The sequence below is a fragment of the Heptranchias perlo genome, chromosome 33 (genome assembly GCF_035084215.1).
Source record: "Heptranchias perlo isolate sHepPer1 chromosome 33, sHepPer1.hap1, whole genome shotgun sequence".
In the NCBI taxonomy this organism is placed as follows: domain Eukaryota; kingdom Metazoa; phylum Chordata; class Chondrichthyes; order Hexanchiformes; family Hexanchidae; genus Heptranchias; species Heptranchias perlo.
Window position 1 is genome coordinate 2,957,868 of NC_090357.1, and position 19,073 is coordinate 2,976,940.

At 45.8% G+C, this 19,073-nt stretch overlaps 1 long non-coding RNA gene across 1 annotated transcript; it reads right to left on the reverse strand.

Annotated features, from left to right (window-relative positions):
• Positions 1–1,649: 1,649 nt before the first annotated feature.
• On the reverse strand, positions 1,650–3,216 carry LOC137301282 (uncharacterized). Its single transcript, XR_010958256.1, has 3 exons — positions 3,158–3,216; positions 2,814–3,024; positions 1,650–1,769 (listed from the first exon to the last, which is right to left on the reverse strand). It is a non-coding gene; the product is annotated as an uncharacterized lncRNA (long non-coding RNA).
• Between the last annotated feature and the right edge of the window lie 15,857 nt (positions 3,217–19,073).

The window sequence follows — 19,073 nt, forward strand, 5'->3', positions numbered from 1 at the left end:
TACTAATTTGATATTAGAATCACAGTGTGTGTAATTATATCTGACACTCGGAATGATATGGCCGGAATTCTAAACGCAGAGGGTCATTTTAACACTGGCAAGTTCCAGGTTCTTTGTTTGATAATTAACTCCAGTCTCTGCAGTTACTTCACTCCCTGCTGTCGCACTGAGTCACAGAAAGACTCATCCCTCACAGGGTTAATCTGGCGGGCCCGTAAAACATTTATTTAAATAAAGAGGATTGAACAAACGGCAGGTTGCTGACAGAGGGAAATATTAATCAAACTTGAAGCAGCGTTGAGATTTAAGGAGTGAAACTTGGGGAAGGGGAAGCTGCTTTGATTAACCAGCTGTTGTTTGCACTGGGAAGGGTTGTTTATCCAGGTCTGGGCATCAGCAGCTGTCTGATAGACAGCTAGTCCCAATCTAAAACCAACAGACATCTGCTGTCGACCGCAGCCAGAGTATTGCTGTGTACACTGAACAACCTTAACAAACTACCAAGAGAAACAACAAACTGGGGGCAGGGGAATATTTAATTAAAGTGAAATTTATTTAATCTTCATTTTGTCTTCAGTGCTCATTAAATTGAGAGTATTGCAGCATTACACAGTGTACCAAACTCTCACAGGTAAAATACAACCAGGGCAGTATAACAGTCAGCCCCATATTCCTGGTAAATCTCCTCTGCACCTTCTCCAAGGCCTTGACATCCTTCCTGAAGTGTGGTGCTCAGAATTGGACACAATACTCCAGCTGGGGCCTAACCAGTGATTTATAAAGGTTTAGCACAGCTCCCTTGCTTTTGCACTCTATGCCTCTATTTATAAAGCCAAGGATCCCGCAGCATTTTTAATAGCCTGCCTCTTTCAAAGATTTGCGTATGTAAACTCCCGGGTCTCTGTTCCTGCACTGCTGGAATGTAGGAAACGCAGAAGCCAATTTGCGCATGGCAGGTCCCGCAAACAGAAATTTGATAATGACCAGGTAACCTATTTTAGCGATGTTGGTTGAAGGATAAATATCGGCCCAGGACACCGGGGGAGGGAGAACTCACCTGCTCTTCTTCGAAATAATTCCATGGGATCTTTCACGTCCATCTGAGAGGGCAGACGGGGCCTCGGTTTAACGTCTCTTCCGAAAGACGGCGCCTTCGACGGTGCAGCACTCCCTCAGTATTGCGCTGGGAGTGTCGGCTCAGATTCTGCGCTCAAGTCCCTGGAGTGGGACTTGAACCCACGACCTTCTGACTCAGAGGCGAGAGTGCGACCCACTGAGTCATGGCTGACATATTTGCTTAGTTTTCAGCAGAGAATATATTTGCTGTGCGACTTCAACTGGTAATTGGAATGCCCTTGGCTGATTTTATTTGGGGTTATTTATTAAAGCCCACGATAAAATATGAATCATAATTCCCGTCAAAACCAATGAAATGCGATTGTTGATTCCTCTCTACATTTTGCATTTGTCAGCCATCTGGTTGACTGTTTAGACATGGCCTCTTTCTGTGCCTTACAGCTTCACAAAGGCATTAACTTATGTTTGATCCACAGGTGTTGCAAGCTTACCTGCACCTTAGCCAAGTTTCCAATCTTTGTGTGGTTGCGGAGCTGCTGGATGTTTTTTTTTAAAAAAAGGCAACTGCTGCTGTCTTGCTCTTGTACAAGTTCCTCGTGGAACATCTGCCGATGATTTATTCAAATGAATCCTCCTCTCTGCTGCTCTTCTCCCAAGACGGTTCAGTTTGGGGTTTTCCTCAAAACACTCGACTGCAAAAAAAGAGGTGATTTGCGTAAGCAGACATTCTGAAACCTACTCCTTTGTACCTGCTGTGCGTGGATTCATGAGGCAGGATTACCAAGGGGTCCTTAGTTACTGTGGGCTAATAACTGGGCACATCCTTTCCCCCCATGGTACTGAAAGCACTGACTTGGTCATCCATGGACTTACGTTTGATCCACTGGTGTTGCAAGCTCACCTGCACCTTAGCCAAGTTTCCAATCTTTGTTACCTCTAGACTCGACTATCCCAATGCTCTCCTGGCCGACCTCCCATCTTCCACTCTCCATAAATCTGAGCTCATCCAAAACTCTGCTGCCCGTATCCTAACTCGCACCAAGTCCCGTTCAGCCATTGCCCCCTGTGCTCGATGACCTACATTGGCTCCCGGTCCAGGAACACCTCGATTTTAAAATTCTTGTTCTTGTTTTCAAATCCCTCCAAGGCCTCGGCCCTCCCTATCTCTGTAACCTCCTCCAGCCCTACGACCCTCCGAGATCTCTGCGCTCCTCCAATTCTGGCCTCTTGCGCATCCCCGATTTTCATCGCTCCACCATTGGCGGCCGTGCCTTCAGCTGCCTGGGCCCTAAGCTCTGGAATTCCCTCCCTAAACCTCTCCGCCTCTCTCTCCTCCTTTAAGACGCTCCTTAAGACCTACCTCTTTGACCAAGCTTTTGGTCACCTGTCCTAATATCTCCTTACGTGGCTCGATGGCAAATTGTGTCTGATAATCGCTCCTGTGAAGCGCCTTGGGACGTTTTACTACTTTAAAGGTGCTATATAAACGCAGGTTGTTGGTGATAGTCTCAGCAAACCTTTGTAACTGTGAACTGACATTCCACTGTCCTTAATGGAGTTCATGATACTATTTTATAATGGTGTTCGTGATTTGATTAACGCTTCTGTCCATTGTTAAATGATCATTCAGAACATTCCACTCATCTCCATACTTGTTTTCCCTGCACTTTGTTCTGATTGTATTAATACTTCTTCAGGTTTGGACTGGTCTGTTCTCTCCACCGATGCAGACTGACCTGCTTCCAGCATCTTCAGTCTTTCGCTTTTAATACCATCCAGATTGGCTGCTTCGGGAAATTTATGGTAAGTTGTTTTAAGGCGGTTAATTAGAACTCGGCTTTATGTGAATCAAACTGCTGCACCATCATTGCCCACTTGAGGGCAGCTGTGAGCACAGACCACTGTCGCAAACTGATAGCAAGGTTCAGGATAAATGGAGTCGTCCTCCTTCAAAACAAATTAAATTGGATTAGAAGCTTCATTGCATTGAAATTAGAAGCAACACAAACTCCTTGCAAATCTGAGCAATTATGCAAATGTAGTAGAAATAAATACAGACGAGGGAATTCATTTGACACACCTGCCTCATCTCTCTCCAGATACCTCCCTGGTCACAGTGTGATCCTGGTTATTGACTGACTGCAGAGTTTTTGCTTCAGTAACTCCACCCAGAGGTGCAGCCCAGATAGTGATTGTTCTTTGTGAAGTGCTTCCTGACATCTGTTCTAAACCCTGTGTATGAGTCTCGACCCCCTTTTTACTTGTATCCATCTTTGCCCCAGTGAGCTGCAGATGTATTGTAACTTAATAGTGCTCAGGATTAAGTGTCCTATTTCCCTTTCTGTCCTATATCTTGTGCCGTGCATCGACAGTGGTGCACGGGTAGAGTCGGAGTGAACTGCTTTGGCTTCGCCAAGTCTCCAAAATGCAGTAGAACTGAAAACAGTTCCAGGGCACCTGGAGGCAGTGCCTTGGGGAGGGAGGGGAGAGGGGGAAAGAGAAGGGGCAGACTTCTAGGGGTGGGGGGAGAGGGAGGGGGCAGACTCTGCGGGGTGGGAGAAGGGAGGGGGCAGACTCCTCGGGGTGGGGGTGAGGGAGGGGGTAGACTCCTCGGGGTGGGAGGGGGCAGACTCCTCAGGGTGGGGGGGAGGGAGGGAGGGGGGCAGACTCCTCGGGTGGGGGGGAGGGGGCCAGACTCCTCGTGTGGGGTGGGAGGGAGAGGGCAGATCCCTCGGGGTGGGGGTGGGAGGGGGCAGATCCCTCGGGGTTGGGGGTGGGAGGGAGGGGGCAGACCCCTCGGGGTGGGGGGGGGGAGGGGGGCAGACTCCTCGGGGTGGGGGAGAGGGAGGGGGCAGATCCCTCGGAGTGGAGGTGGGAGGGAGGGGGCAGACCCCTCGGGGTGGGGGGTGGGAGGGAGGGGGCAGATCCCTTGGGGTGGGGGGCAGACCCCTCAGGGTGGGGTGGGAGTGGGCAGACTCCTCGGGTGGGGGGGGAGGGAGGGGGCAGACCCCTCGGGGTGGGGGGGAGGGGGCAGACCCCTCGGGTGGGGTCTAACTGAGTTTCAGGCTGTGTACAATGGTCTAGGAATAGTCTTTGTCTTCTCTGATCGGATAAATTAGGCCACGCATTGACTAATTGACCTGAGCCAGTAACGGACCTTGAAGGGGTCAACACAAGTCACCTGTTCAAACCTCCAAAGGACATTCTGCCCTTCCTGTAGGTTTATTATTGGCTTTAATAGTGAGGTCCCACTCAATTTTGGTGAACAGCTGCCCTCATGTGGGCAATGATGGTACAGCAGTTTGATTCCCACAAAGCCGAGTTCTACTTAACCATTTTGAAACCAGCCACCATGAATTTCCCGAAACAGCCAATCCGAATGGTGTTAAATGCAAAAGGCTGCAGCTGGAATTTACAAAAGAGGCAGAAGCAGGTCAGTCAGCATACACAGGGAGACAGATCAGTTGGAAGGTCATATTAACACAATTAGAAGGAGGGGCGGGACAGGCTGTCTAGAGATGAGACAAAGCCAGAGAGAAATAACGAGTGCAATATTCTAAATGAGCCTCTGGCTCAGAAGAAGGTCGTGGGTTCAAACCAGAGACTCGTGCACATAATCTAGGCTGACATTCCCAGTGCAGCACTGAGGGAGTGCTGCTTTGTCGGAGGTGCCGTCTTTCGGATGAGACGTTAAACCGAGGCCCCGTCTGCCCTCTTGGGTAAAAGATCCCACGGCATTATTCGGAGAAGAGCAGGGGGAGTTCTCCCCGGTGTCCTGGCCAATATTTATCCCTCAACCGACATCACTCAAAAAACAGATTATCTGGTCTTTATCTTTGCTGTTTGTGGGATCTTGGCTGCTGCGTTTTAACAGTGACCACACTTCAAAAGTACTTAGTTGGCTTTAAAGCGCTTTGGGACGTCCTGAGGTTATGAAAGGCGCTGAATAAATGCAAGTTCTAACTTTACACTGAGACAGTGGAGGGCTTCAGCTGCTTTTGAAACCGGCCCCCAGCGTGAATCAGCACCTTCAGGAGCTGGGGGGGTGGGGGGGGGTAGAAATTGGGGAGGGGAGAAAGTTAGTTGCACTCAAGAAGTTGTTTTAATTTGTTCATTGTGTGGAGGATTCTTTCTAACAGGAAACGGCTAGTGAAATGTTACATTGGTGGAAAATAGAGCCCCATCTGGGACTCTGCTCCCCCCAAAAGGCTGTGAATGCTGGGGGACAATTGGAGATTTCAAGACAAAGTTTGATTGATTTTTGTTGGGTGAGGGTATCAAGGGAAGTGGAGATCAGATACAGATCAGCCATGATCTAATTGAATGACGGAACAGGCTCGAGGGGCTGAATGGCCTCCTCCTGTTCCTAATGTTCTTACTTATTTTAAAAGGGGAGCTGACTCTACTTTGAGGTGTGTTTTACTGTAACCCTGTGAATACCTCTTTATATAGTGGAAGGTCTGATTAAAATAAGATGTCCATCGGCCCTAACCCTAACCCTAACCCCAATGCAGCTCCCATTTATATTTCCTGCCAGTGCGTTGCTTCGGAAAGCTTTCAGTGTAGCCCATTCAGGAGGGGGATGCCCTGTGCCCCCGTTTCTCTGTTCATGTCACAACGTATGGCACTTGGCTCATTTGGGAGCACTTTTGCCTCTGAGCGATTTTCATCGCTCCACCATTGGCGGCCGTGCCTTCAGCCGTCTTGGGCCTAAGCTCTGGAATTCCCTCCCTAAACCTCTCCGCCTCTCTCTCCTCCTTAAAACCTACCTCTTTGACCAAGCTTTTGGTCGCCTGTCTTAATATCTCCTTATGTGCGTTAGAGAGGGTGCAGAAAAGATTTACTAGAATGGTGCCAGGGATGAGAGACTTCAGTTACGTGCGGAGACTGGAGAAGCTGGGATTGTTCTCCTTAGAGCAGAGAAGGTTAAGGGGAGATTTGATCGAGGTGTTCAAAATCATGAATGGTTTTGACAGAGTAAATAAGGAGAAACTGTTTCCTGTGGCAGAAGGGTCAGTAACCAGAGGACACAGATTTACGGTGATCGGTAAAAGAGCCAGAGGCAACATGAGGAAACATTTTTTTTACGCAGTGAGTTGTTATGATCTGGAATGTTCTGCCTGAAAGGGCGGTGGAAGCAGATTCAATATTAACTTTCAAAAGGGAATTGGATAAATACTTGAAGGGAAAAAATTTACAGGGCTATGGGGAAAGAGCAGGAGAATGGGACTAATTGGATAGCTCTTTTAAAGAGCCAGCACAGGCACGATGGACCCAATGGCCTCCCTCCAGTGCTGAACCTACTACGATACCATGTGGCTCGGTGTCAAATTTTGTTTGATAATCGCTCCTGTGAAGTGCCTTGGGATTTTTTTTTTTACTACGTTAAGGGCGTGATATAAATGCAAGTTGTTATTGATGGGTCAGAAGGTTGTGTGGGGTTTGAGTTCCACATCAGGGGCCTGAGTTCATAATAATCTGGACTATGATGAGCATTAGGTGCTAAATCCAAGGCCCCCATTTCCTGATGAGGTGAACATCAACAAGCTCGTGACACTGTTTTGATAAAGAGCAGGGAGTTCTTCCAGCAACCTCTCAATCAACACCACCAAAGGACAGGTTAACTGGCCGTTCGACTCATGCCTGTTTGTGTGGGGTCTGCGGAGGTAGTTCTGCAGGTGTTTGCATTTATACACTCCTTATCGCGTACATTTGAGCTTGTGGTTCACTCTAATATAAACAATCAGCTCTCTTGATTCTGAGCTGTATCCATGCAAGAAATTGCTTTTTTTTGGATGATTAACAAGAAGCAGGAGAGCTTTTTAAAAATGAAATAATTCCGTCCTGTTTCGAATAGTGATTACCATGAAACTGGAGTACAGATCCCACCTTCAAGCACGGTTTTTATACCATACAAATGTAGAGATAACGGGGTAGATTTTGACTTTGTGCGATAGTGTAAAACGGGTGATGGTGAATCAGCATCTCGTTCTACATCTCTCCCCATTTTAATTTCCAGTGAGGGGTGTAGCAGTGTAGAGTGCGGCACGAATTTGAAAATAGAAATAAGAGTAAACTTTGGAGGATGCTATGCAGGTTCAAACATTCTCTTAAAAACAAATGCTGCTTTGGGTCCTCGGTTTCAGTAAAATTCCCTGGGGTGTTCTCTTAAGCAGAATTTCTCATGTTTTTGAGCCTGAGTTTATATATGGATTAAAAAATAGTTGCATGAAATTGAAATGGAAGGGGTTAGGGATAATGCCTGCAGTCGAACTGATGCAAACGAGGCACACTGAAGTCAAGATTTAGATCAGTACGGAGTTTGGAAACAACTTGACAGTTGATATTCATTTCGTGCCTTATCTATCCTATCCTGGCGTGTTTGATTCTTCAGGTAATTTTAATTGTGCATCACAACCTATTGCCCAACTAGGGCTGTGAATTTAGCATCACCTTCTTCCCATTCCATATCAATTTTGAACGCCTGAAAATAAAAAACCTGGCAGGGTTAAGGAGAAAGGACAGGGGACTGGATACCTCTCAAAGAGCCAGCACAGACACGATGGGCCGAATGGCCTCTTTCTGTGCTGTATGATTCTATGCTCACGTGTTTGAGTTTCTACTAGAGACCTTTCTACACTGCCTGGTGTGGCATTGAATTGTATGGACCATAGGGACAGGAGAAGGCCATTCAGCCCCTCCAGCCTGATCCGCCATTCATTAGATCATCGCTGATCTGTATCTTAACTCCATTTACCCGCCTTGGTTCCATATCCCTTAATCCCCTTACCTAACAAAAATCTATCAATCTCAGTGTTGAAGTTTTCAATTGACCCCCAGCCTCAACAGCTTTTTGGGGGAGAGAGTTCCAGATTTCCACTCCCCTTTGTGTGAAGAAATGCTTCCCGACATCACCCTTGAACGGCCTAGTTCTAATTTTAAGGTTATGCCCCCTGGTTCTAGACTCCCCCCACCAGAGGAAATAGTTTCTCTCTATCTACCCTATCAAATTGTCTTAAACACCTCAGTTAGATCACCCCTTAATCTTCTATAGTCAAGGGAATACAAGCCCAGTCTATGCAACCTGTCCTCATCATTTAAACCCTTTTAGTCCTGATATCATTCTAGTGAATCTGCGCTGCACTAGTCCAGGATTGATCCCCGGTCTGTATGGAGTTAGCTGGCCCCAGTTGGGGTGCTGGTAGTGATGCTCCAATTAGCCACAATGCCCCGGGACAGAAAGGTGAAAATCAGCCAGGATCCCCACCATTGGCCTCTTTGGCAAAGGGTTCACGTGTGCTCCTTGGGTGAGAACCCTCCTCCCATGGTTGATTGGCCCATTGACATCTGCAGTCTAGGCTCACTAATGATCAGTAGCCATTTCGGCAAAGCATTGGCCGCATCAATCAATGTCTTCGGGGTGGGGGGAGGGAAGAAACTGGAGGGGAATGAATGAGGTCGTCTCACCCTGTGTCAGAGAACCATAGACTCTACAAGAGGTGGCTCCCGGTCCAGGAACGCCTTGACTTTGAAATTCTCATCTTGTTTTCAAATCCCTCCATGGCCCTCGCCCCTCCCTATCTCTGTAACCTCCTCCAGCCCTACTACCCTCCGAGATCTCTGCGTTCCTCCAATTCTGGCCTCTTGCGCATCCCCCAATTTTCACTACTCCGCCATTGGCGGCCGTGCCTTCAGCTGCCTAGGCCCCAAGCTCTGGAATTCCCTCCCTAAACCTCTCCGCCTCTCTCTCTCTCTCCTCCTTTAAGACGCTCCTTAAAACCTACCTCTGTGACCAAGCTTTTGGTCGCCTGTCCCTAATATCTCCTTATGTGGCTCGGTGTCAGATTTTGATTGATAATTGGTCCTGTGAAGCGCCTTGGGACGTTTTACTACATTAAAGGCGCTATATAAATGCAAACTGTTGTGGCAGTAAAATATTGGCCTGTGCTGAATTGTTTCACCCTGTGCTGCCGCCAGGTGTCACTGCTCACCCACACTCGGGCCACGTCAGTAAATATTTGCTCAAATCTTGAAGAAGGAACAGGCTAAGATGGCCTCTCGCTGATAGACTTTCACTCCGGAATTATACAGTAAAAAGTTGATGGACAAAACCCTTAGATAATACACACAGGGAGGATTTCTCCTTGACAAACCAACAAATAAAAATTAATTTCATTACGATTTGAGTTATTTGTTGGTTTTATCCATTTGTTTCATTTTAAATCTGGGAACCTAATCTCTTCTTTCTTAAAATTTCATTTATATTTTGGTGTCTTGCTAAGGATAACACATTTTGAAGTTTGCGATGCCACCCACACCCCTCAACGTGTAAATGTTTTGTAGACACTCCTAGCTACCCAGCCTATAATTCTCATCCATGTTTTCAAATCCTTCCATGGCCCTCGCCCCTCCCTATCTCTGTAACCTCCTCCAGCCCTACAACCCTCCGAGATCTCAGCGCTCCTCCAATTCTGGCCTCTTGCGCATCCCCGATTTTCATCGCTCCACCATTGGCGGCCGTGCCTTCAGCTGCCTAGGCCCTAAGCTCTGGAATTCCCTCCCTAAACCTCTCCACCTCTCTCTCCTCCTTTTAAGTCACTCCTTAAAACCTACCTCTTTGGCCAAACTTTTGGTCACCTGTCCTAATATCTCCTTATGTGGCTCGGTGTCAAATTTTGTTTGATAATCGCTCCTGTGAAGCGCCTTGGGACGTTTTACTACGTTAAAGGTGCTATATAAATGCAGGCTGCGTGTATATATCTAAATCTTTTTTATAGAATGAAATCTTCACAGCTAACCGTCCTGCTTTAATCTTAGTGCACTGCGTGTTTCTGTCTGTTGGTGCCCTTTTTGAATGGTGATTGCAGACTTTGCAAACCCTCTACCTGGGCCTCTCTCAAATTGCTGTTTAGTCACAGGCATTTTTTTTCTCTTTCAGTCTTGTTATTTTTCCCCCCTCTCTCTCCCTCTTCCCTTTTGGGGGTGAAAAAAAAACTGAAAGAAAATTGTACAGTCTTGTAATAAAGAACGAAATTATCAGCTCTGGTATACGGTTTTTAAAATACAGCACAAACCAAGCAAAGCGGGAAAAAAAAACCCCTTGAGATATTCATCTGAATCCGAGCAGCAAGACAGTTATTTATATTATCGGCCAAGCCGGCAGAGGGAATCATTATTTCTCTTTGACATTAACTTGGGCCTGTGCCAGCTCTGTTGCCGGGCAAATTGAGGACGGGCTCTGCTTGTGGAACAGGTTCCAGAGGACCAAGAAAGGGGAGTGGTTGGGGAGAGGGGAGAACACGAATGAAATGGCTTTACTGCCAGCTCAGCGTTATTTAGCTTAAAGTAGCAATAACTCACAACTCACCAATCTCATAGGCTGCCGGTCTTTCTTAAAGCTGTACGCTTCTGATTGTTTTAATTATTATTTTTTTGAAATGTTATTTCAGGACAGAGAGAGAACTTGCATTTTGCACAGCACCGTCCATGCCCGCAGGACATCTCACAGCCAATTAATTACTTTTGAAATGCAGCCACTGTTGTTCTGTAGGAAAGCGCAACGGCCACTTTATGCACAGCAAGATCCCACAAGCAGCACTGAAATAAATCACCAATTAATCTGCTTTTGGCAGTTTTGGTTGAGGGATAAATTTTGGCCAGGACACCGTCCCCTGCTCTTCTTGAAATGTTGCTTGGAAGCCACTTCTGATTCTTATATGCAATAGAAAGTATGCATTAATTAAACAGAACCAGAATAAATTAGGGTGCAAACCTCCAGACACCTTTGGGTATCAGCCGATGCTCAGTGGGCAACACTCTCTCCTCTGAGTCAGAAGGTCGTGGGTTCGAGTCCCACTCCAGAGACTCGAGCAGATAATCCAGGCTGAAACTCCCAGTGCAGTACTGCGGGAGTGCTGCACTATTGGAGGTGCTGTCTTTCAGATAAGATGTTAAACCGAGACCCCGTCTGTCCTCTCAGGTGGGTGTAAAAGATCCCATGGCACTATTTGAAGAAGAGCAGGGGAGTTCTCCCTGATGTCCTGGCCAATATTTATCCCTCAACCAACATCATTAAAACAGATAATCTGGTCATTATCACATTGCTGTTTGTGGGATCTTGCTGTGCGCAAATTGGCTGCTGCGTTTCCTACATTACAACAGTGATTACACTTCAAAAAGTACTTCATTGGCTGTGAAGCGCTTTGGGACGTCCTGTGGATGTGAAAGGTGCTATATAAATGCAAGTTCTTTATTGTACCACTGCTGCGCACACAGGACTGAACTACTTTAACACCTGTAAACAATTTTACAACACCAAGTTATAGTCCAACAAATTTATTTTAAATTCCACAAGCTTTCGGAGGCTTCCTCCTTCCTCAGGTGAACGGTGTGGAACTACTTTAACACCGGCACCTGAAATAAAACCAGTAATATCAGTGATGAAGCAGCTCCTCCACTGAGATTACTGCCCTTTCTCACTCCATTTCCAATATTTTCAGTACATGTTCTACTCTGACGATGACCTGATACCTGAGCCAACCAGTTCCACATCACACTGAGACATTGGTGACTAACTCGTTATTGAGACCTTGATGTGTATGACAGTCACTGATTCTTCTGCTCTGCTCCAGATAGCCCTGAAAGCCAATACCCTAACAGGTAGTATGGTCCTAAGCAGTGAGAAGATGGTGTTTTGTGCTAGTAACCTTCACGGTTTTAGCTAGTTAAGCAGCGCCCATGGAGCTCAATCTGAGCCTAAGGTCTGAGAGCTCAGGTGAATGATATATAAGAAGCATTTCTGTACTCACTAATATCGAGTTAATAACTTCTGCCCGATTTTCAATTTCGTCAAAAAAATGTGACGCAACATCTGCAGAACAGCTGGTAAGATCCATTTACTTTTGTAATAAGATGTAACATTGGCCATCGACACAACAAATCGAATTTTCAGGGCTCACTCACGATGATGTCTGCACTGTGCATCGTTGCCAAACATAAAGTTAAATCAGGATGTAGGAGAAGCCAGCCCCAGCTTGTTCACATTAATTTTTTCTTTCTTCAACTCATCATATATCTCAATTACCCTGCTCACAAATGTAATAACTTAAAGGTGCCTTGTTACCAAGAATTTCTTGCTTGCAAGCAGCTAAGGTTTTGGAGATTATGAAAACCAAGCAAAATGGTCACTGGGAAGAGGTTCAAACAAAAACGAAAAATTGAAACGTTAGATCATCAGGGTGAACCTTGTCCATCCAAGAGGTGGAGGAAAAAGTAATAGTTCCAGGATAAGGGAGTTGGGAAGGCGAATGAAGCAGGCAATATCAGTGGGTCAAAAGTCAATCAGATGTGTTTCTACATGGAGACAGGATTCTGGCATCGAAAGAAAACACTTACATTTATATAACGCCTTTCACAACCTCAGGACACCCCAAACCGCTTTACAGCCAATGAAGTACCTTTTTTGAGGTGCGGTCACTGTTGTAATGTAGGGAAATGGGGCGGCCAACTTGTGCACAGCAAGATCCCACAAACAGCAACGTGATAATGACCAGATAATCTGTTTTTTTTTTCCCCTGCCGTGTTAGCCTTGATTTTTGTGCTCAAGGTCTCTGGAGTGGGGTTTGAACCCACAACCTTCTGCTGTCAAGAGGCAAAGAGTTGCTGCCCACTGAGCCGTGGCTGATATAGATGAGTGGTTCATTCTCTGTAACAATCATCGTACACTGGGCTGTTTACTTTGCAAGTAATATCAGATATTATACATTTTCTGTGAGGGGGAAAAGAAATATGGAACTGATGGTGGAGTTATCACAGACCCAGGCAATGCGATATCTAGAGACACCATAACAAAACATCATGGAGTGCAGATAGTGGCATGGCTTCAACACCAAGGACTTTTTTAATTGGTTACTTTGGACCTCATGTTTTTTAGCATGCTTATTGGTGTGTGGTTACTGAGAGAATGTTTGTTTGGGGGCATGACTTTGTTTATGCTGGAGGAGGTGCTGGAAAATGATAGAGGCCCTCTTTGGAGGGGGAGGCAGCTCTCCCGTGAAAGCAGAGGTTAGAGATGCTTGGATGTTGACAGTGGAGAGAATGAATGGGATAAATAAGGCAGAGGTTTTATGGCATCAGGAACGTCAAAGCAAGTGCCCCCACCTTTGCATATATCGGGGGATAGAAAACATCGCACCAACCAAAATTGTGAGGTGCAGCTCCCTCGGGGAAAGAAGAAGCTTTTAAAGACAATGTTTTCTCCTTCCCTACGCTCCGTATTACTGAGGAAAATGAAAAGCCCGAGGGGTACAAAAATAGGTTGCACTGCGGCACTTAAATGTTGCATGGTGCAGTCTGAACCAGCACTGTCAACAGAATGCACTCTCTCAAGGAGGGACGGGACAGCCACTGGCCCCAGCGGTGCTTATCTGGCTGCTTTTCCCATTTCTAACATCTGGATGTCTTCTGTTTGCTCCCAGACAAAAGTTGCACATAAACGTCGGGAGAGCAAATGCACTTCTTGGAGGTCCTTTCACATTTGAAGGCGCCGTTCTGATTTGAGACGGTGTCTTTGAGAGATTTTTGGCCCAGAGTCTATGGAAAGGGGAGAGGGGAGGGAGGTGTCCTGGCACTGGCCTTTTATAGTCTCCTCCATACCCTTTCTCACTCACATAACAGAACCCTGCATTTCACAGCATGAGGTACAGTGGTTAGGAATTTCCTTGGAGCTAATCCTGCTCCACCAGCATAACTTCGCTGGAAGTTCGAACAAAACCTTGTTTACATCTGTAAACGGGGTTTCCAGCAAAGCTGCAACAATGGAACGGGATTCGTTCCAAAAAAATTCCTGGCCAGTATCATAGTAGGTACAGCACAGGAGGAGGTCATTTGGCCCTTCGAGCCTGTGCCAGCTCTTTAAAACTTCTAAAGCTATCCATTCAGTCCCATGCTCTTTCCCCAAAGCCCTGTAAAAAAAATTTCCCTTCAAGTATTTATCCAATTCCCTTTTGAAAGTTATTATTGAATCTGCTTCCACCGCCCTTTCAGGCAGCGCATTCCAGATCAGAACAACTCTGCATTAAAAATTAACTGTTCATGATTTTGAACACCTATTAAATCTCCCCTTAACCTTCTCTGTTCTAAGGAGAACAATCCCAGCTTCTCCAGTCTCTCCACATAACTGAAGCTCCTCATCCCTGGGACCATTCTAGTAAATCTCCTCTGCACCCTCTCTAAGGCCTTGACATCCTTCCTAAAGTGTGGTGCCCAGAATTGAACATAATACTCCAGCTGAGGCCTAACCTGTGTTTTATAAAGGTTCAGCGTAACTTCCTTGCTTTTGTACTCTATGCCTCTATTAATAAAACCCAGAATCCCATATGCTTTTTTAACAGCCTTTTCAACTTGTCCTACCACCTTCAGATTTTTGTCTGTGCATCCCCAGGTCTCTGTTCCTGCACCCCCTTTAAAATTGTACCATTTAGTTTATATTGCCTCTCCTCATTCTTCCTACCAAAATGTATCACTTCACACTGTACTGGCATCTTGCCTTTTCTTCGGCATTCCATCCCGAAAGCATTTTAACATAATTTTCCTTTGCTTTTCCTGTAGGGGCTTCCCAAGATGAGCTCGTATCATCCGATGGCAGCCTGCACCTCAGTCTTCAGAGCTGCTCCTTTCACACACTCCACCTGGGCAAACGCCCAACGCAGATCCCCACACCCAGGCCATTTAGATAGTGAACTTGAGGAGGGAGCAGTGGGTCAAACACTTGTCAGGAATGAGGAGGAGCAAGTGGACGAGGCCGTCAAGGAACAACAAGAAGCTACTTAGGGTCACTGTCCGCGTGTTCCTCTCCTCTACGGCAAGGAATCGGTAGCCTGCTGGCCCAGCCTTCTGAAGAAAAATGTTTGACGAGCAAAAGGCCTTCATAACATCTTTTGAGACTATACTGAACACCCTGCAAGGATTGTCACCTCTGAATCAGAAGGTTGTGGGTTCAAGTCCCACTCCAAACTTGAGCATGTAATCCAGGCTGAGCCTCCCAGTGCAGTACTGAGGGAGTGCTGCACTGTCGGAGGTGCCGTCTTTCTGATGAGACGTTAAACCGAGACCCCGTCTGCCTTTTCAGGTGGACCGTAAAAGATCCCATGGCACTATTTTAAAGAAGAGCCGGGGAGTTCTCCCCGGTGTCCTGGGTAACATTTATCCCTCAACCAACGCCACTAAAGCAGATTATCTGGTCATTTATCACATTGCTGTTTGTGGGATCTTGCTGTGCGCAAATTGGCTGCCATGTTTCTCTACATTACAACAGTGACTACTTCAAAAGTATTTCATTGGCTGTAAAGGACTTTGGGTTGTCCTGAGGTTGTGAAAGGTGCTATATAAATGCAGGTTCTTTCATTTTTTTTTCTACCTGCTCCTGAGTTATTTTGCTGGGATAAATATCATACCCGTTGTCAGTGTGCGTCTTCTGTTTACTTTCTCATTTTTTGCTTCCGCATCTGTATTACAACGGTGGCACACCTGAAAATTTCAGGCATCCAAGTCCAGTAGGAGGAGTCTGAAGGCAGGACATTGGGTATAGGGAGGATGGAGAGTCCTGAATTACAGGATAAACATCCAATCAAAATCGCGTCGGGGTAGGGGAGAAACTGCAAAAAGAAAGCTTGGCCTATTTATGTTATTTGCGTGTTGGATTTATATTAATTTCACTGCAAAGCAGCTGCTATTAGTTAACATAGTGAGTGGGTAGTGAATTATTCCTTTAATGCAGGTTCCTCTGTTTGTTGTCCACAGACTGCGGCCAATTCCTTTGATGCAGTGGGTGTTTTTCTCCTTGAGGGTGAAAGTGTCACCATGTGACACTGGACCTCGCGGACAATCAATTTAATGATGTGGGGCCTCCAGGATTAGGAGGTTTCTGTTTTGCCATTTTTTTGGATGGCGAACTACAGAAAATTTAACTGTATAAATCCCTCCATGCCCTTTCCTCTCCCGATCTCTCTAACCTCCTCCAGCCCTACGACCCTTCGAGATCTCTGCGCTCCTCCAATTCTGGCCTCTTGTGCATCCCCGATTTTCACCGCACCATTATTGGCGGCCGTGCCTTCAGCTTCCCAGGCCCTAACATCTGGAATTCCCTCCCTAAACCTCTCCGCCTCTCCTCCTTTAAAAGCCGCCTTGTTTCATAATCGCTCCTGTGGGCGTTTTACTACGTTAAAGGTGCTATATAAATGCAAGTTGTTGTTGTATAGTCCAACTTTATGTCAATGTAGAGTTCAGCATTGCGACAGTTTTGGATTTATTTATAATTTATTTACTTGATTTTGCCACCAATACTGAATGCAAACAAGCGTCCAGTGAGAAGTCAACATTGCTACTGAATACCAGTGACAGCAGCAGTCCAATTGGACGGCCTATCAGTATTGATCTTCTGCCACTAGATGTCAGTAGCACATTTAATAGAGAGGAATTGCTGGACGAGAAAAGACCAAAGTCCATCGAGTTCGCCTTCTGCCATCCTGGTAGCCACATGATACAACGATAATGGAATTGTTGACTAATCACGGCAATCAATCTCTTTCAATTAGTCTACGACAGACCCAGACAGGAGGTGAGGAAAACCCCCAGTGGCAGAAGAGCTTGGGAACCATAGGTCCAAAGTCACCAGTTCCTCCCGAGCCTGTCACACGCACCACATGTCATGTTTCAAATTACTTCTATACTGTATCCTGAAACATTATTTTCTGAAAAAAATTGATCTAATTTGCATTTGAATGAATCAATACTAACTGCTTCCACCTAGGGAGCCTGTTCCACAGATAGAATCATAGAAAGGTTACAGCACGGAAGGAGGCTATTTGGCCCATCGAGTCCGTGCTGGCTCTATGTAAGAGCAATCCAGTAGTCCCACTCCCCCGCTCTATCCCCGTAGCCCTGCAATTTTTTTCCTTTCAACTACTTATCCAGTTCCCTTTTGAAGGCCATGATTGAATCTGCCTCCGCCACCCCCTCGGGCAGTGCATTCCACTCGCTGTGTAAAAAAGTCTTTCCTCATGTCACCTTTTGGTTCTTTTGCCAATCACCTTAAATCCATGTCATCTGGTTCTTGACCCTTCCGCCAATGGGAACAGTTTCACTCTCTCTACACCACTCGCTCACTGAAATAATATTTCCGCAGATTAGTTTTGAATTTCAAGCACAGTCCATGTCCTCTGGTTCTACTGTTCTGGACAAAAATGAAATAGTTTGTCATGGTCGACATTATCTAGCCCCTTTTTAGAATCCTAGAAAAAGCCATCATATCCCTCTCCTCAACCTCCTCTTTTTTCCAGTGAGAACATACCCATTTCTCTCCTTGTAACCCAATTCCTCCAGCCCCTCAATTATGCTGGTTGCTCTCTTCTGTATCCTTTCAATAGCTGCAATATCCTTTTTGTGCTGTGGCGACCAGAACTGTCCGCAGTATTCTAAGTGCGGTCACACCAATGATTTATAAAGATGGAAGGATTGCTTCACTTTTATCGGCTCAATATTGGCCTTTTAATACATCCCAAAACCTGATTTACTCACTGTCACCGAGCATTGTTGTGATAGCTTCAATTTATTGTCAATCAGGACCCCCAGATCTCTTTCATTTTCCATGTACATTATTTTCTTTCCATTTGAGTAATAGTCCTGTCCTGGGTTATTTGTCCCCATGTGAAGCACTTTGCATTTCTTGACATTGAATTTCATCTGCCACCTGTCTGCCCAATTCCCAAGTATATTAAACTCCTCCTGTAGCTTATCCTGTTCAGCTTTGAACTATCACCTTCAATAGCAAATTTAGCCGATTGCCAGGACTGGAGAATTTTAGCTATGGGAATGGATTGGAAAGGCTGGGGTTATTTCCTTTGGAACAAAGGAGGCTGAGGGGAGATTTAATTGAGGTGTATAAAATTATGAGGGGACTAGATAGAGTGGATAGGGAGGACTTATTTCCCTTAGCAGAGGGGTCAATAACCAGGGGGCATAGATTTAAAGTAATTGGTAGAAGGATTAGAGGGGAGCTGAGGAGAATTTTTTTCACCCAGAGGATGGTGGGGGTCTGGAACTCACTGCCTGAAAGGGTGGTAGAGGCAGAAACCCTCAACTCATTTAAAAAGTACTTGGATGTGCCCTTGAAGTGCCGTAACCTACAGGGCTACGGACCAAGTGTTGGAAAGTGGGATTAGGCTGGATGGCTCTTTTTCGGTCGGTACAGACACAATGGGCCGAATGGCCTCCTTCTGCGCTGTAAATTTCTATGATTCTATGATTGTGCTTGTGACCCCTAGTTCCAGATCATTTTATAAAGGTATTAAACAAAAGAGGTCCTAAACCAGACCCCTGTGGGACCCCACTGATAACATTCTCCCAGGCTGGTGACAATCCCTGTATCACGACCCTCTGGCTTTGATCAGTTAACCAATTATATATCCATTGTGAAATATTTCCACTGATTCCTACTTTCTTTCTTTTCAGTACCAGCCTTTCCAAAGGAAATGAATCAAAAGCCTTACTGAAATCCAAGTTCACCACGTCCACTGCCTTATCCCGCTCACTCTCCTTTGTCACTCCTTCAAACAAAACCAGAAAGTGAGTTTGGTGAGACCTCCCCTTCATGCTGTCAAATTGGTTATCTGTTATGATTTTATTTCTATCCAGATGCTCTGTGATCTTATATTTAATCAGGGTTTCCATAACTTTACCCGCAGTGGATGTTAAACTCACTGGTCTATAGTTTCCTGGGTCACTTAAACAAAGGATCAGGAGGGGGCCATTCAGCCCCTCGAGCCTGTTCTGCCATTCAATGAGTTCATGGCTGATCTGTATCCTAACTCCATCCACTCGCCTTGACTCCATATCCCTTAATACCCTTGGCTAGCAAAAATCTATCGCTCTCAGATTTAAAATTATTCATTGAGCTAGCATCTACTGCTTTTTGTGGGAGAGAGTTCCACACTTCTATA